Below are 25,956 nucleotides of genomic sequence, written 5' to 3' on the forward strand. Positions count from 1 at the left end.
TGTCTTTGATTTCTTTCATGAGTGTCTTATAGTTTTCTGAGTACAGGCCTTTTACCTCCTTAGTTAGGTTTATTCCTAGGTATTTTATTCTTTTTGTTGCAATGGTGAATGAAATTGTTTCCCTAATTTCTCTTTCTGATTTTTCTTTGTTAGTGTATAGAAATGCAAGAGATTTCTGTGTGTTAATTTTGTATCCAGCAACTTTACCAAATTCACTGATGAGCTCGAGTAGTTTTCTGGTGGCATCTTTAGGATTTTCTGTGTATGCTATCATGTAATTTGCGAACAGTGACAGTTTTACTTCTTTTCCAATTTGGATTCCTTTTATTTCTTTTTCTTTTCTGATTGTTGTGGCAAGGACTTCCAAAATGATGTTGAATAGTAGTGGCGAGAGTAGACATCTTTGTCTTGTTCCTGATCTTAGAGGGAATGCTGTCAGTTTTTCGCCATTGAGAATGATGTTTGCTGTGGGTTTGTCATATACAGCCTTTATTATACGTATGTTCCCTCTATGCCCACCCTCTGGAGAGTTATCATAAATGGGTGTTGAATTTTGTCAAAAGCCTTTTCTGCATCTATTGAGATGATCATGTGGTTTTTATCCTTCAACTTGTTAATATGGTGTATCACATTGTTTGATTTGTGTGTATTGAAGAATCCTTGCATTCCAGGGATAAACCCCACTTGATCATGGTATATGATCCTTTTAATGTGTTATTGGATTCTGTTGGCTAGTATTTTATTGAAGATTTTTGCATCTATATTCATCAGTGATATTGGTCTGTAATTTTCTTTTTTTGTAGTACCTTTGTCTGGTTTTGGCATCAGGATGATTGCGGCCTCATAAAATGAGTTTGGGAGTGTTCCTTCCTCTGCAATTTTTTGAAAGAGCTTGAGAAGGATGGGTGTTAGCTCTTCTCTAAATGTTTGATAAAATTCACCTGTGAATCCATCTGGTCCTGGACTTTTGTTTGTTGGAATATTTTTAATCACAGTTTCACTTTCATTACTTGTGATTGGTCTGTTCATATTTTCTATTCCTTCCTGATTCAGTCTTGGAAGGTTATACCTTTCTAAGAATCTGTCCATTTCATCCAGGTTTTCCATTTTATTGGCATATAGTTGCTTGTAGTAGTCTCTTATGGTACTTTTTATTTCTGTGGTGTCCATTGTGACTTCTCCTGTTTCATTCCTAATTTTATTGATTTGAGTCCTCTCCCTCTTTTTCTTGATGAGTCTTTCTAGAAGTTTATCAATTTTATTTATCTTCTCAAAGAACCAGCTTTTAGTTTTATTGATTTTTGCTATTGTTTTCTTTGTTTCTATTTCATTTATTTCTACTCTGATCTTTATGATTTCTCTCCATCTACTAACTTTGGGTTTTGTTTGCTCTTCTTTCTCTAGTTTCTTTAGGTGTAAGGTTAAATTGTTTATTTGGGATTTTTCTTGTTTCTTGAGGTAGGATTGTATTGCTATAAACCTCCCTCTTAGAACTGCTTTTGCTACATCCCATTGGTTTTGGGTCATTGTGTTTTCATTGTCATTTGTCTCTAGATATTTTTTGATTTCCTCTTTGATTTCTTCAGAGATCTCTTGGTTATTTAGTAGTGTATTGTTTAGCCTCCATGTGTTTTTTTTTTTTTTTTTTTTTTTACGGTTTTTTTCCTGTAATTGATTTCTAATCTCATAGCATTGTGGTCAGAAAAGATGCTTGACACGATTTCAATTTTCTTAAATTTACCAAGGCTTGATTTGTGACCCAAAATTTGATCTATCCTGGAGAATGTTCCATGTGTACTTGAGAAGAATGTGTAATCTACTGTTTTGGGATGTAATGTCCTATAGATATCTATTAAATCAAGCTGGTTTGTGTCATTTAAAGCTTGTGTTTCCTTATTAATTTTCTGTGTGGATGATCTGTCCGTTGGTGTAAGTAGGGTGTTAAAGTCCCCCACTATGATTGTGTTACTGTCGATTTCCTCTTTCATAGTTGTTAGCATTTGCCTTACGTATTAAGGTGCTCCTATATATATTAGGTGCATATATATTTATAATTGTTATCTCTTCTTCTTGGATTGATCCCTTGATCTTTATGTAGTGTCCTTTCTTGTCTCTTGTAACATTTTTTATTTTAAAGTCTATTTTATCTGATATGAGTATTGCTACTCCAGCTTTCTTTTGATTTGCATTTGCATGGAATATCTTTTTCCATCCCCTCACTTTCCGTATATATGTGTCCCTAGGTCTGAAGTGAGTCTCTTGGAGACAGCATATATATGGGTCTTGTTTTTGTATCCATTCAGCCAGTCTGTTTCTTTTGGTTGGTGCATTTAGTCCATTTACATTCAAGGTAATTATTGATATGTATGTTCCTATTGCCATTTTCTTAATTGTTTTGTTTTTGTTTTTGTAGGTCCTTTTCTTCTCTTATGTTTCCTGCTTAGAGAAGCTCCTTTAGCATTTGTTGTAGGGCTGGTTTGGTGGTGCTGAATTCTCTTAGCTGTTGCTTGTCTGTAAAGCTTTTGATTTCTCCATCGAATCTGAATGAGATCCTTGCTGGTTACAGGTGGCGCAGTGGTTGAGAATCCACCTGCCAATGCAGGGGACACGGGTTCGATCCCTGCTCCAGGAAGATCCCACATGCCGCAGAGCAACTAAGCCTGTGCGCCACTACTACTGGGCCTGTGCTTTAGAGCCCATGAGCCACAACTATTGAGCCCATGTGCTGCAACTACTGAAGCCCACACATCTAGAGCCCATGCTCTGCAACAAGAGAAGCCACGGCAATGAGGAGCCCGCACACCACAACGAAGAGTATCCCCTACTCACCACAACTAAAAAGAAAGCCCGCTCACAGCAAAGAAGACCCAACACAGCCAATAAAATTAATTAATTAATTAATTAAAAAGAAATCTTTGGGATCTAAAGCTAGCCAAAGAGTTCTTAGTTCTTATACTTGACAACAAAACATGATCCATAAAAGGACAAATTGGTAAATTGTGCTTCTTGAAAATTAAATATGTTTGCTCTGTGAAAAATTCTGTTAAGTGATGAGATGGCAAGTACAGACTGGAGAAAATGTTTGTAAACCACACAGCTAATAAAGAATGGGTATCCAGGACATATAAAAACACTCAAAAGAAAACAGTATAGGGGAGAGAAGCCAAGATGACAGAGTAGAAGGACCCTGAGCTCAACTCCTCTCATGAGTGCACCCAAATCAAAACTAACTGCAGAGCAACCATTGGTGAAAAAGATTGGAACCTACCAGAAAAAGTCTTCTACAACTAAAGATGTAAAGAGAGAACCACAACAAGATGGGTAGAAGGGGCAGACTCACAACACACTCAAATCCCATACCCCACCCCAGTGGGCAAGCCTGGAGAGTAATTATATTGCAGAGGTTCTCCCACACAGGTGAGAATTCTGAGCCCCACGTCAGGTTCCCCAGCCTGGGGGTGCAGCATGGGGAAGAGGAGCCCCCAGAGCATTTGGCTTTGAAAGCCAGTGGGGCTTAACTGCAAGAGCTCCACAGGACTGGGGGAAATAGAGATTTCTTCTCTTAGAGGATGCACACAAAATCTCATGTGCACCAGGACCAAGGGCAAAAGCAGTAATTGCATAGGAGCCTAAGCCAGATCTACCTGCTGGTCTTGGAGGGTCTCCTGGGGAGGCAGGGGGCAGCTGTGATTCACCCTAGGGACATAGACACTGGTGGAAGACATGTTGGGGAGTATTGATCCATGTGAACTCTTCTGGTGGCTGACATCTAGCGTCATTAGCACCAAGACCTAGCCCCACCCAATAGCCTGTAGTCTCCAGTGCTGGGACACCTCAAGCCAAAGAATTAATTGGGCAGAGACACAGCCTAACTCATCAGCAGACAAGTTACCTCTAGACATGCCCCTTGATGTGGCCCTGCCCACCAGAAGGCCAAGACCCAGCTCTGTCCACCAGAAGTCCAAGACCCAGCTTCCTGGCAGGCACCAGTCCCTTCTACCAGGAAGTCTGCACAAGCCTCTAGATCAGCCTCACCCACCAGGGGGCAGACACCAGAAGCAAGAAAACTACCATTGCACAGCCTGCATAATAGGTCTGCAAATACAAACCAAACCCTACCCTAAGACAAGCTGGTCCCTGGTCCTTGGGTGATGAGAAGGGAGTGCACTACTGGGATCCATTGACTTCTCCTACAGAGAGCCACTTCTCCAAGGTTGAGAAATGCAACTAGCCTACCATATATATAAAAATACAAATAGCAACTTAGACACAATGAGATGGAAGAGGAATATGTTCCAGATGAAGGAACAGGATAAAATCCTGGAAGAAGAACTAAGTGACATGGACCCAAGAAACAGTTCAAAGTAATGCTCGTAAAGATGATCCAATAACTCAGGAGGAGAATGGATGTGCAGAATAAGAAGTTAGAAGTTTTTAAGAAAGAGTTAGATGATATGAAGAACAACCAAACAAAGTTGAACAATACAATAACTGAAATGAAAAATACACTAGTAGGAATCACTAGTAGACTAAATGAGGCATAAGAATGAATCAATGAGTTGGAAGACAGAGTAATGGAAATTACTACTGCAGAACAGAAAAAAAGAAAAAATGGTGAAAAAATTGAGGAAAGTTTAAGAGACCACTAGAACAATACTAAGTGTGCTAATATTCACATTATAGGGGTCTCAGATGGAGAAGAGAGAGAGAAAGGGCCTTAGAAGGTATTTGAAGAGATAACAACTGAAAACGTTCCTAACCTGGGAAAGGAAACACTCACCCAAATTCAGGAAGCACAGAATACCATATAGAATTAACCTAAAGAGGGACACACCAAGATACATTGTAATTGAAATGACAAAATCAAAGATAGAATATTAAAAGCAACAGGGGAAAAGAAAAAAAAATATGTTGGAACTCTTATAAGACTGTCAGCTGATTTTTTAACAGAATCCACAGGCCAAAAGGGAATGGCATGATATGTTTAAAGTGATGAAAGAGAAAAATCTACAACCAAGAATACTTTACCCAGCAAGGTTCTTGTTCATATTTGATGGAGAAATCAAAACTTTACAGACAAATAAAAGCTAAAAGAGATCAGGACCACCACACCAGCTTTACAAGAAATGCTAAAGGATCTACTCTAGGCAGAAAAGATAAGGCCGCAACCAGAAACAAGAAAATTATAAAATGGAAAAGCTCACCAGTAAAGGCAAACATACAGTAAAGGTAAGGACTTATCCACAAGCAAAGCTAGTAGGGAAGTTAAAAGACAAAGTAGTAAAATCATCTGTATCCATAATAAGCAATTAAGGGGTACACAAAACAACTAGACGTAAAATATGATACCAGTAACAGTAATTGTGATGGGACAAGAGCACAAATATAGGCTATTTAAAATGTATTTGAAATTAAGAAATCAGCAACTTAAAGCAGTCATGAATATATATAGACTGCTATATAAAAACTGCATGGTAGCTGCAAATCAAAAATCTATAGTAGGTGTACACACAAAAAAGAAAAAGGAACTGAAACATAACACCAGATAGTCATCAAATCACAAGAGAAGAAAGCAAAAGAAGAAAGGGGGAAAAAAAGACCTGCAAAAACAAAACCAAAACAATTAACAAAATGGCAATAAAATCATACATATTGATGATTACCTTAAATGTAAACAGATTAAATGCTCCAACAAAGAGACACAGAGTGGCTGAATGATACAAAAACAAGACTCATATATATGCTGTCTATAAGAGACTCACTTCAGATCTAGAGACACATACAGATTGAAAGTGAGGGGGTGGAAGAAGGTATTCCATGCAAAAGGAAATCAAAAGAAAGCTGGAGTTGCAATACTCATATCAGACAAAATAGACTTCAAAAAAAGACTGTTACAAAAGACAAGGAAGGACACTACATAATGATCAAAGTATCATTCTAAGAAAAAGATAAAGCAATCATAAATACATATGCATCCAACATAGGAGCACCTCAATATATAAGGCAAAAGTTGACAGACATAAAAGGAGAAGTGGAGGACAATAATAGTGGGGGACTTTAACACCCCACTTACATCCAGACAGAAAATCAGTAAGGAAACACAGGACTTAAATAACACATTAGACCAGATAGATTTAATTGATATTTATAGAGCATTTCATCTGAAAGCAGCAGAATACACATTCTTTTCAAGTGCACATGGAAAATTCTCCGAGATAGATCACATGCTGGACCACAAAGCAAGCCTTAGGTAAATTTAAGAAAATCAAAATCATATCAAGCATTTCTTCCGACCATAACATTATAAGATTGGAAATCAACAACAAGAAAAAAAATGCAAAAAACCAAACATGTGAAGGCTAAACAATATGCACTCAACAACCAATGTATCACTGAAGAAATCAAGGAGAAAATTAAAAAATACCTAGAGAAAAAAAGAAAATAAAACACAATGATCTAAAACCTATGGGATTCAGCAAAAGTAGTTCTAAGAGGGAAGTTTATAGTGATAAAAGCTTACTTCAGGAAACAAGAAAAATCTCAAATAAACAACCTAACATTAAACCTAAAGCAACCAGAGAAAAAGAACAAACAAAACCCAAAGTTAGTAGAAGGAAATAAATCGTAAAGATCAGAGCAGAAATAAATGAAATAGAGACTAAAAACAATAGGAAAGAACAATGAAACTAAAAGATGGTTCTTTGAAAAGATAAACAAAATTGATAAAACTTTAGCCATACTCATCAAGAAAAAAAGGGTAGGGGCCAAATCAATAGTATCAATAAAATCAGAAATGAAAAAGAAGTTACAACTGACACCACAGAAATACTAAAAATCATGAGACTACTATGAGCAACTATATGCCAATAAAATGGACAACCTAGAAGAAATGGGCAAATTCTTAGAAATGTAGAATCTCCCAAGACTGAACCAGGAAGAAATAGAAAACATGAACAGAGTAATTACCAGTAATAAAATTGAATCACTAATTTTAAAACTCCCAATAAACAACAGTCCAGAACCAGATGGCCTCATGGGTGAATTCTACCAAACATTTAGGCAAAAGTTAACACCTGTCCTGGAACTATTCCAAAAAATTGCAGAGGAAGGAACACTTCCAAACTCATTCCATAAGGGCACCAACACCCTGAAAACCACACAAAGATATTACAAAAAAAAGAAAATTAAAGGTCAGTATCACTAATGAGCATTGATGCAAAAATCCTCAACAAAATACTGGCAAAATCCACAATTCAATCATTGTGATACACCACAGTAACAAATAGAAGAATGAAAACCATATGATCATCTCAATAGATACAGAGAAAGCTTCTGATAAAATGCAACATCCATTTATAAAAAAAAAGAACTCTCCAGAAAATGGGCATAGAGGGAACATACCTCAACATAATAAAGGCCATATATGACAAACCCACTGAAAGCATTCCCCCTAAGATCAGAAACAAGACAAGGATATCTACTCTCACCACTTTTATTCAACATAGTTTTGGAAGCCCTAGCCACAGCAATCAGAGAAGAAAAAGAAATGAAAGGAATCCAAATTGGAAAAGAAGAAGTAAAACTGTCACTGTTTGCAGATGACACAATAGTATACAAACTCCTAAAGATGTTGCAAGAAAACTACTAGAGCTTATCAATGAATTTGGTAAAATTTCAGGATACAAAATTAATACACAGAAATCTGTTGCATTTCTATATACTAACAACAAAAGATCAGAAAGAGAAGTTAAGGAAACAATCCCATTTACCATCTCATTAAAAACAATAAAATACCTAGGAATAAACCTACCTAAGGAGGCAGAAGACCTGTACTCCAAAAATTATGACACTGGTGAAAGAAATTGAAGGCAACACAAACAGATGGAAAGATATACCATGTTCTTGGATTGAAAGAATCAATATTAAAATGAACATATTACCCAAGACAGTCTACAGATTCAATGCAATTCCTATCCAATCATCAATGTCATTTTTCACAGAACTAGAACAAAAAATTCTAAAATATATATGGAAATGCAAAAAACCCTAAATAGCCAAAACAATCTTGAGAAAAAAGAATGGAGCTGGAGGAATCAGGCTCCCTGACTTCAGACTATACTAAAAAGCTACAATAATCAAAACAATATGGTACTGGCACACACACAAAAAGACAGGTAGATCAATGGAAAAGGCTAGAAAGGCCAGAAATAAATCCATGCACTTATGGTCAATTAATCTACAACAAAGAAGGCAAGAATCTACAATTGAGAAAAGACAGTCTCTTCAATAAGTGGTGCTGGGAAGGAAAACTGGACAGCTACATGTAAAAGAATGAAATTAGGACATTTTCTAACACCATATACAAAAACCCATTCAAAATGGATCAAAGACCTAAATGTAAGACCTGATACTATAAAACTCTTAGAGGAAAACATAGGCAGAACACTCTTTGCCATAAATTACAGCAATATCTTTTTCAATCTGTCTCCTAGAATAATGAAAATAAAAACAAAAATAAACAAATGGGACCTAATTAAACTAAAAAGTTTTTGCACAGCAAAGGAAACCATAAACAGAACAAAAAAGACAACCGACAGAATGGGAGAAAATATTTGCAAATGATGCAACTGACAAGGGATTAATCTCCTTGGTAGGAATTGTAAATTGGTGCAGCCATTATGGAGAACAGTATGGAAGTTTCTTAAAAAAACTAAAAATAGAGTTACCATATGCTCCAGCAATCCCAACTCCTGGGCATATATCTGGAGAAAACTAATCCAAAAAGATACATGCACCCCAGTGTTCATAACAGCACTATTTACAATAGCTAAGGCATGCAAGCAACCTAAATATCCATCAAGAGATGAATGGATAAAGAAGATGTGGTACATACACAATGGAATACACTTAGCCATAAAGTAATGAAATAATTCCATTTGCAGCAACATGGTTGCACCTAGAGATTACCATATTAAGTGAAGTAAGTCAAAGAAGGACAAATACCATATGATATCACTTATATGTGGAATCTAAAAAATGTGATACAAGTGAACTTATTTACAAAACAGAAATAAACTCACAGACATAGAAAAGAAACTTATGGTTACCAAAGGGGACAGGTGGGAGGAGGGTTAAGTTAGGAATTGGGGATTAACATACACATACTACTGTATATAAAATAGATGAACAAGGACCTACTCTGTAATGCAGGGAACTGTATTTAGATATATATACATCTAAGACATATACATATATATATATATACACACACACGTATATATCTGAACCACTTTGCTGTACACCTGAAACTACCACAACACTGTAAATCAACTATACTTCAATTAAAAAAATAATAAATCAAAATAAAATCGGATGAGAAAAAACTAAACAGTATAAAAGCAATCAGTCTAATTAGAAAGTGGGCAACAGACCTGGAGAGAGATTTCACTGCAGAGGATATACAGATGAAAAATAAGCACAATGAAAAATGTTCAAATTTATTAACAGATAGGGTAATGCAAATTAAAACAATAGGATGTCACTACACTCTGATCAGAATAGCTAAAATAAAAAGTAGTGACAACACCAAATGCTGGCAAGGATGTGAATGGTACAACAAAATCTGGAAAACAGTTTGGCAGTTTCTTAAAACATTAAACATATTACTACCATACTATCCAGCATTTGCATTCCTGAGAATCTATCCCAGCTAAGTGAAAACTTGTGTTCATGCAAAAAAACCTGTGCACAGATGTTTATAGCAGCATTATTCATAATACTTGAAAACTGGAAGCTAACCAGATGTCCTTCAATGGCTTAATTAAACTATGGTATATCCATAACATTGACTACTACTCAACATAAAAAGAAACAAGCTATTGATACACACAACAGTTTGGATGAATCTCTAGAAAATTGCCATGCTAAGAAAAGCCAATCTCAAAAGGTTATATGCCATATGGTTCTGTAAGAGTGAGTCAAAAATTATCCGCACTCCAGTTATATTAAAACTATAAATTCTACAGCCAGAGTGCGGATAATTTTTGACTTCCCCTTGTATTTGTTCATCATTCTTGATATGACAAAATTATAGAAATAGAGAACAGATTAGTGGTTGTCAGTGGTTAAGGAGGAAATGGGAGCAGGAGAGAAGTAGGTGTGGCTATAAAAGGGCAACAGGAGGGATCCTAATGGAATTGTTCTTTTTCTTGGCTGTATCAATATCTATATCCTGGTTGTGATGTTGTAGTGTAGTTTTGCAAGATGTTAATTATCTTTGAAGAAAACCAGGAAAAGTGTGTGTGCAATTTCTCTGTATTACTTCTCACAACTGCACGTGAATCTACAATTATCTCCAAACAATTAGTTTAAAAAATTAAGTTGTAAAAATAAAAGCAACATGCACCTTTATTTGTAAAAAAATTTTCTTTCACTCACACAGTGATATAAGCTTCCCATTTTGGCTGCTCAGAACTTATCTTCTATAATCCATTGCATAATTAAACTTCCTGCTGTTCTTAGACAGAAACAAATTATTTAAAATTATTTTTGTAAAGAAACTAAATTTGGGGAATAAAGCTGGCCTTATTTTTAATTTTGGGCACATTTGAATTTGATTTGAGCACCTTGGAAATATTAATGCATAGATATTTGAAATGACTAATTCAAAAAATATTTTTTACAAGATAGTCATGACTATTTTAATACCGGGAGAAGCTTCTATAAGAATAAACCACATGGTTTAGAGGTCAAAGACTCTCTAGTTCTTTAGTGTCTACAGTGACTCCACAGCTACTTAATTTTTATTGAGTAAAAATAGAATAAAAATCACAGCTTTTATTACCCTTTCATGGCTGCATGTATTCTTTCCAATTAAAGTTTAAATACCTTGTATGAGGAAACTAACTCATATGAAAAATATATATTACGGATTTTCCATTTTTAAAGCTTTACACTCGATTATATATGTTAAATACTAGGAATATACTAACAGTTTTACAATTTTTCTCTTTTATTAGAAGATGAATATATGTTTTATCCATACCTAAATATCTCTACACAAAAATTAAATTGAAGACATAAAAGCAGGAAATATGAACATTTTAAAAAATTCTGTCCTTTACTGAAATACCTAGTTTCTGTAAGAGTTTAATACATAGCTGAATTAGATTGTTTGTTCCTATTTCCCACCCACTTATATTTTCTTGAACACCCTTTAAAACAATGATTTTTTAAAAATCAACGCTGTCATTAGATTAAAGAGTAGGAAAATTGCTCATTGATATAAAGTGAGAAACTTAAGAACTATTAGGTTCTTGGCTCTACCTGTAACTTTATGCTTACTTCTTTTTGCTTTATCTACGGTGTGGTATCCTGGGGGAAAATGCAATCAATTTGAAATTCTGTAGATCTATGTTTTAATTTTAGCTCTCTTACTTTTTAATTGTGAGACTATCTTTAAATCTCAAGTTCATTGTAAAATGGAAAGAGTAATAGCTGCTTTTAATACTAATGTTATAGTTTTAAATGAGATAACAAATTTCAAGACTCTGAAAGAATTTCTACTTCTCTTAAGTACCCAATATTTATTCACATCTACTTTAACTCCCTCCTAGTGGTTGTACTTTTTTTTTCCCTCCTCAGGCATCCATAATCTATACAGCAGAGGAATGGTATTTTGCTGAAGATAAGAAGTTCTATATCTTTGGAAAAAGTCATAATCATATTAACTATTATAATCATTTAAATTGTAGCTCATTTTAAAGTTTTTTCCTTTCACTACGAAGAAAAAATATAAACTGTTTCCAATTTGCATGACATCTGTAATAGAAAGTTTAATATCTACCCTTTATTGAGCCATTGTCAGTACTTCCTCAAATCCCTTTTTTTTAAAAATTTTATTTATTTATTTATTATTTTTTTGGGGGGTACACCAAGTTCAATCATCTGTTTTTATACACATAGCCCTGTATTCCCTCCCTCCCTTGACTCCCCCCCGCCCACCCTACCTCGAGTCCCCCTCACTCTCCCCTTCCCAGTCCTCTAAGGTATCTTCCATCCTCAAGTTGAACTCCCTTTGTTATACAACAACTTCCCACTGGCTATCTGTTTTACAGTTGGTAGTATATATATGTCTGTGCTACTCTCTTGCTTCGTCTCATCTTCCCCTTCACCCCCTGCCCCCTCCTAAACCTCGAGTTCTCCAGTCCATTCTCTGCACCTGCGTCCTTGTTCTTGTCACTGAGTTCATCAGTACCATTTTTAGATTCTGTATATGTGAGTTAGCATACAATATTTGTCTTTCTCTTTCTGACTTACTTCACTCTGTATGACAGACTGTAGGTCTTTCCACCTCATGACATATAGCTCCATCTCATCCCTTTTTATAGCTGAGTAATATTCCATTGTATATATATGCCACATCTTCTTTATCCATTCGTTTGTTCATGGGCATTTCAGTTGCTTCCATGTCCTGGCTATTGTAAATAGTGCTGCAATAAACATTATGGTACATGTTTGTTTTGGGATTGTGGTTTGCTTTCGGTATATGCCCAGTAGTGGGATTACTGGATCATATGGTAGTTCTATTTGTAGTTTTTTAAGGAACCTCCAAATTGTTTTCCATAGTGGCTGTACCAACTTACAGTCCCACCAACAGTGCAGGAGAGTTCCCTTTTCTCCACACTGTCTCCAACATTTGTTGTTTCCAGATTTTGTGATGATGGCCATTCTGACTGGTGTGAGGTGATACCTCACTGTGGTTTTGACTTGCATTTCTCTGATGATGAGTGATGTTGAGCATCTTTTCATGTGTTTGTTGGCCATCTGTATGTCTTCTTTGGAGAAATGTCTATTTAGGTCTTCTGCCCATTTGTTGATTGGGGAATTTGTTTTTTTGGTATTAAGCTTCATGAGCTGCTTGTATATTTTGGAGGTTAATCCTTTGTCCATTGTTTCATAGGCAACTATTTTTTCCCACTCTGAGGGTTGCCTTTTAGTCTTGTTTATGGTTTCTTTCACTGTGCAAAAGCTTTTAAGTTTCATGAGGTCCCATTTGTTTATTCTTGATTTTATTTCCATGATTCTAGGAGGTGGGTCAAAAAGGATCTTGCTTTGATGGATGTCATAGAGTGTTCTGCCTATGTTTTCCTCTAGGAGTTTGATAGTGTCTGGCCTTACATGTAGGTCTTTAATCCATTTGGAGTTGATTTTTGTGTCTGGTGTTAGGAAGTGTTCTAATTTCATTCTTTGACATGTTGCTGTCCAATTTTCCCAGCACCACTTCTTGAAGAGGCTGTCTTTTTTCCATTGTATAATCATGCCTCCTTTGTCAAAGATAAGGTGCCCATATGTGTTTGGGCTTACTTCTGAGTTCTCTATTCTATTCCATTGATCTTCCTTTCTATTTTTGTGCCAGAACCATACTGTCTTGATCACTATGGCCTTGTAGTATAGTTTGAAGTCAGGAAGCCTGATTCCACCAACTCCATTTTTCCTTCTCAAGATTGCTTTGGCTATTCGGGGTCTTTTGCGTTTCCATACAAATCGTAAGATTTCTTGCTCTAGTTCTGTGAAAAATGCCATTGGTAATTTGATCAGGATTGCATTGAATCTGTAAATTGCTTTGGGTAGTACAGTCATTTTCATGATGTTGATTCTTCCAATCCAGGAACATGGTATGTCCCTCCACCTGTTTGTGTCATCTGTGATTTCTTTCATCAATGTCTTAAAGTTTTCTGCATACAGATCTTTTGCCTCCTTAGGCAGGTTTATTCCTAGGTATTTTATTCTTTTTGTTGCCATGGTGAATGGGAGAGTTTCCTTAATTTCTCTTTCTGCTCTTCCATTGTTAGTGTATAGGAATGCGAGAGATTTCTGTGCATTAATTTTGTATGCTGCTGCTTTACTAAACTCATCAATTAGTGCTAGCAGTTTTCTGGTAGAGTCTTTAGGGTTTTCTATATATAATATCATGTCATCTGCAAAGAGGGACAATTTCACTTCTTCTTTTCCAATTTGGATTCCTTTTATTTCTTTTTCTTCTCTGATTGCTGTGGCTAAAACTTCCAAAACTATGTTGAATAATAATGGTGAGAGTGGATACCCTTGTCTTGTTCCTGTTCTTAGAGGGAATTCTTTCAGCTTTTCCCCATTGAGAACGATGTTGGCTTTTGGTTTCTCATATATGGCTTTTATTATGTTGAGGTAATTTCCTTCTATGCCCATTTCCTGAAGAGCTTTTATCATAAATGGATGTTGAACTTTGTCAAAAGCTTTTTCTGCATCTGTTGAGATGATCATATGGTTTTTATCCTTCAATTTGTTGATATGATGTATCACGTTGATTGATTTGCATATATTGAAGAATCCTTGCATCCCAGGGATAAACCCCACTTGATCATGGTGTATGATTTTTTTAATGTGCTGTTGGAGTCTGTTAGCTAATATTTTGTTGAGGATTTTTGCATCTATATTCATCAGTGATATTAGTCTGTAATTTTCTTTTTTTTGTGACATCTTTGCCTGGTTTTGGTATCAGGGTGATGGTGGCCTCATAGAATGAGTTTGGGAGTGTTCCTCCTTCTGCGATATTTTGGAAGAGTTTGAGAAGGATAGGTGTTAACTCTTCTCTAAATGTTTGATAGAATTCACCCGTGAACCCATCTGGTGCTGGGCTTTTGTGTGTTGGGAGATTCTTAATCACTGCCTCAATTTCTGTACTTATGATTGGTGTGTTCATGGTTTCTATTTCTTCCTGGTTCAGTCTTGGAAGATTGTATTTTTCTAAGAATGTATCCATTTCTTCCAGGTTATCCAATTGATTGGCATATAGTTGCTTGTAGTAGTCTCTCATGATCTTTTGTATTTCTGAGGTGTCCGTTGTGACTTCTCCTTTTTCATTTCTAATTCTGTTGATTTGCATCTTCTCCCTTTTTTTCTTGATGAGTCTGGCTAATGGTTTATCAATTTTGTTAATCTTCTCAAAGAACCAGCTTTTAGTTTTATTGATCTTTGCTATTGTTTCCTTCATTTCTTTTTCATTTATTTCTGCTCTGATCTTTATGATTTCTTTCCTTCTGCTCACTTTGGGGTTTCTTTGTTCTTCTTTCTCTAGTTGTTTTAGGTGTAAGGTTAGGTTGTTTATTCAATAATTTTCTTGTTTCTTAAGGTAGGACTGTATTGCTATAAACTTCCCTCTTAGAACTGCTTTTGCTGCGTCCCATAGGTTTTGGGTTGTTGTGTTTTTGTTGTCATTTGTTTCTAGATATTTTTTGATTTCCTCTTTGATTTCTTTATTGATTCCTTGGTTGTTTAAGAGTGAATTGTTTAGCCTCCATGTGTTTGTATTTTTTGCAATTTTTTTCCTGTAATTGATATCTAGTCTCATGGTGTTGTGGTCTGAGAAGATGCTTGACATGATTTCAATTTTCTTGAATTTGCTGAGGTTTGATTTGTGACCCAAGATGTGATCGATCCTGGAAAATGTTCCGTGTGCACTTGAGAAGAAAGTGTATTCTGTCATTTTTGGATGGAATGTCCTATAAATATCAATGAAGTCGAGATGGTCTAATGTGTCATTTAAAGCTTGTGTGTCTTTATTGATTTTCTGTTTGGATGATCTGTCCATTGATGTAAGTGGGGTGTTCAAGTCTCCCACTATTATTGTGTTAATGTTGATGTCCCCTTTTATAGCTGTTAGCATTTGCTTTATGTATTGAGGTGCTCCTATGTTGGGGGCATAGATATTTACCATTGTGATATGTTCTTCTTGAATGGATCCCTTGATCATTATGTAGTGTCCTTCCTTGTCTCTTTTAAGAGTCTTTACTTTCAAGTCTAATTTGTCTGATATGAGTATTGCTACTCCAGCTTTCTTTTGACTTCCATTTGCATGGAATATCTTTTTCCATCCCTTGACTTTCAGTCTATATGTATCCCTTGGTCTGAAGTGGGTTTCTTGTAGGCAGCATATAGAAGGGTCTTGTTTTTGTATCCATTCAGCCAGTCTGTGTCTTTTGGTTGGAGCATTTACTCCATTTACATTTAAAGTGATTACTGACATGTGTGTTCCAATTATCATTTTCTTAATTGTTTTGGGTTTGTATTTGTAGGTGTTTTCCTTTTCTTGTGTGTCCTACTTAGAGAAGTTCCTTTAGCACTTGTTGTAAGGCTGGTTTGGTGGTGCTGAATTCTCTTAACTTTTGCTTGTCTGGAAAACTTTTGATTTCTCCCTCAAATCTGAATGAGATTCTTGCTGGGTAGAGTATTCTTGGCTGTAGGTTTTTCTCTTTCAGGACTTTCAGTATATCCTGCCATTCCCTTCTGGCCTGCAGAGTTTCTGTAGAGAGGTCAGCTGTTATCCTTATGGGTTTTCCCTTATATATTATTTGTTGCTTTTCTCTTGCTGCTTTTAATATTTTTTCTTTGTGTTGAATTGTCGTTAGTTTGATTAATATGTGTCTTGGTGTATTTCTCCTTGGGTTTATTCTGTATGGGACTCTCTGTGCTTCTTGGATTTGGTTAATTATTTCCTTTTCCATGTTGGGGAAGTTTTCCACTATAACCTCTTCAAATATTTTCTCAGACCCTTTCTTGTTTTCTTCTTCTTCTGGGATGCCTATAATTTGAATGTTGGTACACTTAATGTTATCACTGAGGTCTCTGAGACTGTTCTCTATTCTTTTTATTCTTTTTTCTTTTTCCTGCTCTGTGGCGTTTATTTCCCCCATTCTATCTTCCAACTCACTTATTCGTTCTTCTGCCTCAGTCGTTCTGCTAGTTATAGCATCTAGAGTATTTTTAATTTCAGTTATTTTGTTATCCATTGCTGTTTGTTTTTCTGAGTTCTTATGAACTGTTTCTTGTACTTTCTCTATTTTGTTATAAAGATTTTGTATCATTTTTACTATCATTCCTCTGAATTCTTTTTCAGGCATTTTTCCTATTTCCTCCTCATTGATTTGGTCTTGTGGGTTTTTTTCCTGCTCCTTTGCCTGCATGGTGTTTCTTTGTTTCCTCATGGTTGTCCAAACTTTTGGGGTTGCTTGTCCTGGCGATAGAGGTGTTTATAGAAGACTGTTCAAGCCTCAGACTAATGTCCAAGTATTGGGTTACACAAATACTAAGTCTAGGAAACACATAAATGTATAAGACACACAGTTACTGAATCCATTAGGACATAAGACTCTGGAAAGATCTGACAGAACCCCAGTATGCTATCAGATATTGAAAGAGAAACCCAGCAGAAATTGACAACTGAAACAGAACAAATCAGAGACAAAAGCAAAAGCAAACAAACAAACAACACCTTACACATACAAACACTAATCCAGGGAGATTTTGTAAGCTAGGATCAAATATAGAAAAGAGCTAGAGTACCACCAGACAGAATGGAGATTCTCAGAATGATATTAGACAGTTGTACTAAGAACTAAGATAAAGACAAAAGCCTAATATTAAATACCAAGATGGTGCGTCAACTGGAGAATAGAGCAAGGAGTCTGAGCAGATCGATAGTGTTGCTTGTAAGTATGTTAAGATAAGATAAACTTAAAATGGCTGAAAGAAAGGGGAACAGAAGAGCGTAGTGTGGTAGGAAATATGGAAATAAAAAGAAAAGAATAGAAATGTATAAAAGATAGGGATGAAAGGAAAGTATGAGAGATATATTGTCCGTACTACTAAAAACTTAGCTAGATATAGAAGTATATAAAAAGGCAAAAAAATAAAAATAGAATAAAAAAATCATTTAAAAAAATTGTTATAAAACTTGTAGATCCCTTAAGACTAAGATCATAATTAATAAAGAAGAAAAAAAAAAAGAGAGAGGAAAAAAAAAAATCCAGCACTGATCCCAGAATGGACCAGTTCAATAGGATCGATACTAATATTTCTGTTTCCTTAGAGTCTCAGCTGTAAGTGTCCTTCTACTCGCCTTAGGTTTTTTTGCATTATTCTGTGACCAGCAGAGGTTCCTTTACTGTTCGTCTGTAAGCGTTGGTGTGTGGGGAGGGAGAGAGTACAATAGTGGCTCCTTCCCCTGGGAGTGAGTGAGCAGTGGCTCACTGTTGTTTCAGTTGGGCTTGGAGGTGCCTGTTGCAGAGGGACGCCAGTGGCTCAGGCGTAAACAGAAAGTCTTAGAGTTGGGCCTCTCTTGGGGTTTTGTTTGTTTGTTTGTTTTTCTCGGCAGCCTCTCTGCTGCCGGCATTCCAAGGGGTTTTAATCTAGCCCCGCCCGAGTGCCTGAGGGTGCTTGTTATCCCTGAGTGCCTTAGGTGGGCCAGGGGCGTTGCTCCACTGCCTGTTGCAGAGGCTCTGAAAGAGAGAGAGAGGCTAAGCGTGGCTCCTCCCCTCCACCCGGGAGCCCGCAGCCTCCAGCTGCCATCATGGCCGGGCAGCTCTCAGGGACAGGCACTCCTCGCTGTGGACCTCTTCCCTCCTGTCCTCTTAGTCCGTCACCTTACTGGCAACAATGTTTCTCACCCGGAACCAGCTCTCCGGTTCCCACGCTCCCGCTCCCGGACCCTCTGTTCTGCTGTGAATCGACGTCTCGGTCCGGGAACGCTGAGCTGCGGTGCGGACCCCCGTGTGTTTCTCACTCCCTCCCGTCTGCCACAGCTCCGCCGCTTCACCCTCTTTGAGCCGTCATAGATACCTCCCTACCGGTTATGTCGGGCTTCTTGCGGTCCTTTCTGGTGTCTGAGGCTGTCTGCTGGTGTTCAGCTGGTCCTCTGTGGGAATTATTGCATCTTTTGGTGCATTCCCAATGCATCTGTGGAGAGGGATGCATTGCACGTCCCTCTACTTCACCGCCATCTTTTTTCTCTCTTCAAATCCCTTCTTTATACTGTTTTAAAAGTAATTGAGACAGAGAAACATGAGAATTCTAACTCAATATTTAGAACTTATCCCAACTGTTTGCATCTTCTCCTTCTTTACATGCAATTAAAATGGTAAAATAAATATAAAAATATGAATAAATCCATAACAGTGATGAAAATCAGGGAGTGATGCTATTAGAAGCATTCGGGAACTTTTGAAAGATAAAAACAAGTGGTGTTGGATTTAGACAGGGATTAGTCTGAGCAAGTAAAATACCTCAGCAGCTTATACATGGAGCAGTTGACTTTGTTTTCCTACCACATGGTAATAACTGTCTCAGTAAGGTGAAATCAGCTGAAGCCCTTACTGTGGGAATTGGAGCAGGAAAGAGAAATTAAACAGTATTCTAAGTGATGAAACATGGTTTACCAAGAATGCCAGATACTTGAGGAAAATTAGCAACCAAAAAGACAGGAACCAAGATCAATGAATAAAATAAATGACCTTTGAGAAAACAAAAACTGATGCCAGAGAAAGACTGTAATCAGTTTCCTCAAAAAGATTTGGGAGGTTATTGAACTCAGAAAATTAAGAACAGGCTGCTTTTTTTTTTTTTAATGGAAGACAAGTTATTTTTTTAACTTGGAAAACAAGAAAAATTATTGAAAATGAAATAGGATCATCACACCTAAAGTCATAATTCTTATTTGTTCACTGATATATTCCCCAGAGCCTAGAACAGTGCCTGACAGATGGCTGATGGTCAGTAATATTTTTTGAATAAATTATAGAAAACCAAATAGTAGAATATCCCAGAATATAAAACAAGGGAGATCAAAGAGATTCAATATCCATTTACCATGAACTCCAGAAGTAGGAGGAGAAGCCACAACAGTAATTAAGAGAGTGTGGTATTAGCACAGGAGTAAATTGATGGCAACACAGTGGAGTCCAAATAAGTAAACCCAGACTACATTTGGAAATTTAGTACGTGATAAAGGTGGCATTTCAAACCAGTAAAGAAATAATGTTGGGGGATTGGGATTGCCATATATACATTACTAATAAGAAAAAAATATATCAAATTGTACACTTTAAATATATGCAGTTTATTGTACGTGAACTGTATCTCAATAAAAGTCCTTTTAAAAAAAGAAATAATGATGGCATTGGGACAGTAGGCTATCATTTGGTAGAAAAAATACTTAGAATTAAGTTTTTCACCACATACCATATACACAAAATATTTCACGTTGATTAAAGTTCTAAAAGAAAATACTACTGGTCTAGCTCCCCATTTTTATCACTGCACCTCATCTCTATTTTAAAAAGTATAAGTCATCTAATTTTATTGCCACTGACTTGACAGGACATTGCTTTGTGTTGATATAATTTATCAACGGGCCAGTGTCTAGGAAGTCTATCTTCTCTACTTATTTCTACTGATGCCACTCACTAATTTTCTGACATTCAGCTGTCTTCTCTGGGAACTCATTTTGAAGCTTGGTTTTGCTTGGATAATTTAATATCACTGTTGACTCTTGTTAGCACCAGTTTTTATTTGTGCTAACACCAGTTGTATCCCTCTAGTCCTATTTGACATTTTATTAGGAGGTTGATGAGGTCCCTTTATAATTAAACTAGGTGAATTCAAATGATTTAAAATCCACCTAAATCCAAGTAAGTGCATTTTTTTAAATGTCCATTAGTTTAAATAATTTGAAAATAACAGAGGAGGAAACATAGAAGTGGATATTTGAAACTTAGATTCCAATCCAGAGAAATTTGGAAGTAAATATGTGCATCACCTAAATCTCATCTTAGTTAGGAATTTTGTGTTCTCATTTTATTCATATGTGATTCATATCTGTCTGGGTTATAGCAATGCCCTGAGATTCTTAATATTGCATCAGAATGTTATATTTCATTTATATCTTTATACAACACAAATATATTCTTAGGAACTCGGTTCTGATTGATGAAGAGAATCCAAAATAAGGGTAGGAGATGCATGCTATCCTGTATGTGACACCAGTAAATTCACACATTTGTCCCTTTAAGGTAATAAATAAGATGGCATTGGCTTCATTGATGTGGGACCATTGCAGTCTCAATCGGCTCCACATTAAGAAGGACCCTATGCTTGGGGTTTAATGCTCTTGCATAGCTGTCTAAAATTCTTAATTCTTATCTCTGAATTTGTATCTTGTAAGCGAAGTCTGTGGAAAAATGCAGCATTGCTGGAGCTTGGAGCCTTGGCTCATCTGTGGTCCCACCTCCCACCATCTCCCCACATTTCTACGTAGGATTCTTGGCCACCTGAGCCCCCAACCCTGGTGCTCCCAGCCAGCCCACCAACTGCTGACACAACACTGAGACCCCGAGTGTGGGGATGGTCAGGGTTAAGTGTACATACTGAGTTGCAGGGCAAAACCCCCGACTACCTATGAGGGTCTCCTCTCATCCTGTAAGTGTCCCTGTGCCCAAGGGAATGTGACAGTAAGTGGCAAATAAAACCACCATGACAGATCTAGAGAGAGACCATGGAATAAAGAAAAAACTTTTTTCCTTGCTTTTGGAACAAAAAGCCCTGCATTTCCATGTTGCACTGGGTCCAGCAAAGCCACGTAGCTGGCCTTGACTTACAATCATTTGTGCCTACTCAGTTTCAGTTCCTCAGAGATATTCCCTAATCACTGCAAAGCAGGGATCACCAACTTTTTCTGTATAGGACCAGAGAATAAAGTAGTTTAGCCTTTGTGAGTCATATGGTCTCTGTTACAACTATTCAACTCTGCTACAATAACATGAAAGCAGCCATAGACCATATATAAGTGAATGAGCATGGCTATGTTCTGATAAAACTTTATTTATAAACATTGCAATTTGGGTTTCATATAATTTTCACCTGTCACTAATATTTTTCCATTTTTTCAGCCATTAAAAGATGTAAAAAATATTCTTAGCTCACAGGCTTTATAAAAATAGTCCAAAGCCTGCATTTGGCATATGATCTATATAGTTTATTGACTTTAGTTAAGTAACTGTGTGTGGGAGCAAGCCCTTTGGAAGCTAGGGAGATATGAGTGCCGGACCATGGGGGCAAGGGAGATATTTTAGAGGCCCCACCTATTTTTTTTAAATTTTATTTATTTATTTATTATTTTTGGGGGGGTACACCAAGTTCAATCATCTGTTTTTACATGCATATCCCTGTATTCCCTCCCTTCCTCGACTACCCCCCCCACCCTCCCTCGAGTCCCCCCCACCCTCCCCGTCCCAGTCCTCTAGGGCATCTTCCATCCTCGAATTGAACTCCCTTTGTTATACAGCAAATTCCCACTGGCTATTTTTTTTGCAGTTGGTAGTATGTATATATATCTGTGCTACTCTCTCGCTTCGTCTCAGCTTCCCCTTCACCCCCCACCCCCCGCAAACCTTGAGTTCTCCAGTCCATTCTCTGCATCTGCATCCTTGTTCTTGTTACTGAGTTCATCAGTACCATTTTTAGATTCCGTATATGTGAGTTAGCATATAATATTTGTTTTTCTCTTTCTGACTTACTTCACTCTGTATGACAGACTGTAGGTCTATCCACCTCATGACATATAGCTCCATCTCATCCCTTTTTATAGCTGAGTAATATTCCATTGTATATATATGCCACATCTTCTTTATCCATTCATTTGTTGATGGAGGCCCCACCTATTTTACACATTGAAAATTGGTAGATCCCATTTGTAATTTCAGTGAATTTGTGAAAACACTTTTTCTTTCTTATGCTGAATGGCTTAGCAGGATTCTATCAGAATAGTTTTTTAAAAATAGAACATATTAAATTCAAAGTTGAAGCAAATATTCCAGACCCATCCTCTTTTATCTCCATTTTTAATATCACCACCGTCTCTATATTCTTTTCTCCCATTGCTATTATTTCCCCATATAGATATGTCTTTTTAATTCTACCTCTGTCCTTTGTGTTTTGAGGCACCATCTATTTGTCTCTAGGTTTGAATACACGAACATTCCTTCTAATCTAAGCTCTTCTTGCTAAGTACCAATATAATCTTGAGTAAATCATTTAACCTCTCTGAGCCGCTGCATGCTGTGCTAGTTAGGGTGAGTTGTGCTAGGGCCACCACAGGCAAACCCAGGGTCTCAGTAGTTTAACATAAAGGATGTTTATTTCAACGTCTCGTAAAGCCCATTGTGGATTGAATGACCCTCCTTCATCTTGCAACTACATCATCTGGAGAGTAAGAGAGGGATGCAGAAGGCTCACTTCTACTAACAGTCAAACTGGTCAGTTACACAGCCCAACCTAAATGCACATAAGGCTGGGGGATAAAAGGGAACCTATGCTTATGGTTTTGTTGAGCACTAAAATGATGTGTAAAATGATCCCTTAAAACAGGGGTTGGCCAACATTTTCTCTAAAGAACCAAACAGTAAATATTTTAGGTGTTGTGGATAACATGGCCTCTGTCACAACTTCTCAATCTATCATTGTAGTGTTGAGAGCGGTCGTAGACAATAAGTGAATAAATGAACATAGTTGTATTCCAATAAAACTTTATTTTCATAAACAGGAGGCAGGCCAGACGTGGGCCACAGGCCATAGTTTGCTGATCCCTTTCTTAGAGCATGACTAACATATAATGGTTCTCATTGTTCATCATCTCAGATGCTCAGAGAACTTTGGGCAGTGACTCCTCACTGCCTCATTGTTTCTTAAGCTGACTCATAATAACGTGTAGACGGTTCTGAAGAAGAAAATAAGAATGAGGTCAGAAGATCACTGATCAATGGTTTTTCCCCTTTGGAATTTCCATTAGCCTGTCTCCCTTCCTCCAGATGTTATTTGAAGCTATGCTACAGTGAGATGATAGTACTCTGCTCAAAGAAAGAAAGGGAAATATCACGTAGATTTGCATAACCATATAGACTAAGAAGTCTATACTGGGTCCCAACAGCATGTAAGCATACATCTTGTGCACTTCTGGTACAGGAGTGCATACATTTGTATTTCTCACAAGAAAAAAACCTTATCTTTTAGCATCCACCCAATCGGGAATTCTATGAGTCACTCTAGACTCCTCCCTTAAAATCAACCTTCACATCCAATCAGATGCCAAGATCTAAAGAGCTAACCTCATTAGAATCTCCTAAAAACATCTGCTATCTCCAACACTATTGCAACTGCTTTACCTCAGGACCCCATTATGTCTTGGCTGGATTTCTAGAACATGCTTCTAATTAGTCTCCCTTCCTCAAATTCTGCCCTTTACCTGTTCATTCTCTAAATTGCTAAAATGAGTTTATCGAAATGCAAACCTAACTATGAAACCCTCTTGCTTAGAAATCATCCACTGGTTTCTTAAAATACTCAGGTTAAAGACCAAACTCCTTAACATGGCATTAGATCCTTTTCTGATTTGTCCCCTGCAACATCCAATATCTCACAGCTTGAGCCCACCACTACCTTCACGTACTCTGCTCTATAGCCATACTGAACTGCTTGCGGTTTGCACTTTCCTTCTCCCTGTGCTCTTTTGTTTGACTGCCACCTCTGCTTCATCAAGATTCAACCCAGCCATCAATCATCTGCTTGTGGAAGCCTTTCCCAATCCCCTCCCTAAAGTAGAAGCTAACCTTTTATATTCTGTGTCCACTTATCACGATACTTTTCACTGTACTGTACTGTACTGACACAGAATCCTTGGATTGCTTGTCTCTTCCCTCATGCACCATCCATCCTTCCACTTCAAGTCTATAATCACCTGGAGAAGAAGGACAATGGCATACTTGTCTTATTCCTGTCATATTGCTTACCAAGGTATCCACAATTTAGTATACACTTAGCAAATATTTGTAGAATGAATTAATGCAGAAAAATAGCTTGTTTGCTTTCATGATTGCATAACAAATTGTGCTTTTAGTGGATTTAAAATATTGGATGATCAAGGTTCATAAACATGTATTTAAGAAACATTTAGAAGTAAAGGAGTCATACACATCAGTTGGCTTGATCCATATAATGTTTACGAGAAGGAACATTATATAAATTTGGTTCATTGCTTTTATACAAAGTGAAACAAAAGCAAAACACAACACAGTAAAACAAAAACCATGATGATGAACATACCTGTGTTTTCACTGGATCCAGTGTCATATTCCATGCCTTTCAATTGTTGTTATATAGTCTAGTGGAAAGAATATCGAATATGAATTGAAATTCAGTAACCCCAATGGCAGACATTTCATGAGAAAACAAGCCTAACACTGAACCCCAGTCTTTCATACTTCAAAAGCAACTGAGTCCTACGTGTGTACTAATTTTAATTTCATCACTGAGTTCATGTGTCATAATAATAAATGACTTACACTCTTGTATAACAATATTTATGCCTCTCAACCTCTTCCATAAAAATTTTGCAATGGTGACAGTATAAAGCATATTATGATAATTTGCACACCTTATGTAAAAAAGAAAACTCTGTAAAATACATTTTCAATGTCATTGTCTATTTTAGATTATAGACTAAGTGATACGTACTTTAAAAAAAAAACATGATGAGCTGGAAGAGACAGGGTAACTTGAATATTTTGTGGGAAAATAATTATGCAGTTCAGTGATAAAATTAGCAAGTATTTGAGGGCAGTGAAAGTGTTAGCAAACCAAAAGTTTAAGGATGATGTTAGAAGCTCTGCTAGGCAGGAAAAAAAGTGAATATAATTAAAATTGTGGAAAAAACCAAAAAACTGCTGTAGGGAACAATCCATTACTGACAAAGGGTATAGATTATATCTGCTGTTACTTCATGATTTTACCTTTTATGTTTAAATTGACTTTTCTTGCTATTTGGGGATTAATTAAGATCCTTAAAAAAGAAACTCAAAGTTCACTACAAATACCAAATAGATTCTTAGATCCTGGAAAATGTTCTATACATCTTTACTTAATGCTAATGATAAAATTAGCAATATCTAATGCCACCAATTCCTTGGACTATATAGAGAACTTTTAAAAATAGAACTGCCTTAATTATGCTCCAATGTTGTAAGGGCCCTTTTATTATTAGATTCTATATCCTCAGGGTCTGACAAATGCTAAATCCTTAATAAACGTTAGTTG

At 36.7% G+C, this 25,956-nt stretch overlaps 1 protein-coding gene across 5 annotated transcripts in view; it reads left to right on the plus strand.

Moving 5' to 3' along the window:
• The window catches only part of ANKS1B (ankyrin repeat and sterile alpha motif domain containing 1B), a 1,070,894-nt gene that overhangs the window by 446,913 nt on the left and 598,025 nt on the right, over nt 1–25,956 (plus strand). The gene's annotated exons all lie outside the window — the stretch shown is intronic.

This window comes from Hippopotamus amphibius, chromosome 7 (assembly GCF_030028045.1).
Source record: "Hippopotamus amphibius kiboko isolate mHipAmp2 chromosome 7, mHipAmp2.hap2, whole genome shotgun sequence".
NCBI lineage: Eukaryota > Metazoa > Chordata > Mammalia > Artiodactyla > Hippopotamidae > Hippopotamus > Hippopotamus amphibius.